This window comes from Leuresthes tenuis, unplaced genomic scaffold (genome assembly GCF_036924035.1).
Source record: "Leuresthes tenuis unplaced genomic scaffold, fLeuTen1.0.hap1 SCAF_3, whole genome shotgun sequence".
Lineage (NCBI taxonomy): Eukaryota > Metazoa > Chordata > Actinopteri > Atheriniformes > Atherinopsidae > Leuresthes > Leuresthes tenuis.
Genome location: NW_027325357.1, coordinates 1,334,605 through 1,335,826, shown reverse-complemented (window position 1 = coordinate 1,335,826; position 1,222 = coordinate 1,334,605). Strand labels below are relative to the sequence as shown.

The 1,222-nt window shown below is 42.1% G+C and overlaps 1 non-coding gene across 1 annotated transcript; it reads right to left on the bottom strand.

Moving 5' to 3' along the window:
* Nucleotides 1–487: 487 nt before the first annotated feature.
* On the bottom strand, nucleotides 488–561 carry trnat-ugu (transfer RNA threonine (anticodon UGU)). Its single transcript has one exon. It is a non-coding gene; the product is annotated as a tRNA-Thr (tRNA).
* Between the last annotated feature and the right edge of the window lie 661 nt (nucleotides 562–1,222).

The following is a 1,222-nucleotide window of genomic DNA, read 5'->3' as shown; positions in this document are numbered from 1 at the left end:
CTATCTGTTAGCTACGCTTCTCTCAAGATGAACTGAATTTGGTGCAGAAAATGAAGGCTTTTTGAAGCATTTGGCTCTGCTCGGTGCTCCTGGAAGACAGGATCAACTGAAAGCTTTTCTGCTGGGATAAGTTGGTCCATCGCCATCTATTTTATGTTTATTTTTATGCATTTAGCAGAGGCTTTTATCCAAAGCGACTTACAGGTAGGCAGATAGGGTAAGGGGGTCTTGCCTAAGGACCCCTACTGGAGGTAATACCTTTCATGCAGGGGATTTGAACCCAGATCTCCCACATGGAAGGTGGCAATTGTACACTATCCAGTCCCCAAACATTTTTATCAACTGTGACCAAAGAACAGACTCATAATAATCAGGATGCTCATAGAAAAGTCCATTAGTTGATGAAGAGGAGCAATGCAAAGCATTAAGTAGAACCATGATATTAACCTGTTTTGTTGGCTACATCATAGATAACTCTATAAAGCACAGGCACTGCTGGGATTTGAACCCAGGATCTCCTGTTTACAAGACAGGCACTTTGACCAGCTAAGCCACAGTGCCTCATTACTCATTAATCATGTTGCTGCATTTATTCTGATGGCTGCATCCACTGTTTTGCAGCCTGTGTTAAAGTTTATCGATGCAACATATTTAATCAGTGGTTCATCATCGACTTTTGCTGTTGGATAATTACATGAAAGGACAGTAAAGAGGGCCAACATGTGTGGGAATAATCACACTTAATCATCATTTTTGTATAACCACCCGACAGATCGACGGCATTCAAAACGATTTCCTCTCTTTAACTGAAAATTTCAGCAGTTTTTCATGCATCCATCAGAAAGAACGCCGGCTGCCATCTTTGCTTTGCTTTCTGTGAGGTTTCTCTCTGTCTTGATCTTAGTTTATTGTGTAGTTTCAGGATGAGAGGTTGTCCCAGTTTCCCTGTCTGGTCCTCAGCTCCACACTCACCTGTTCAATCACTTCCTCTTTAGTACTGATGCCTCTTTGTTTCAGATCCTCACCGTTGTCACTCTGTTTGTTGCCTGTTTCCTGTCTCCTTGTGAACTTCTGCTCTTTAGTTTTTTCTTCAGTTTAGCTTCTGTTTGTCCAGCCTGCTGCATCTTTTCTTTGTTTAAATAAAGTTTCCTGTCCATTATCTGCATTTGGGTCCTCATCAGTCTCGACTGTTCATCAGTCCCCAGCAGTTACTCTTCCTCAG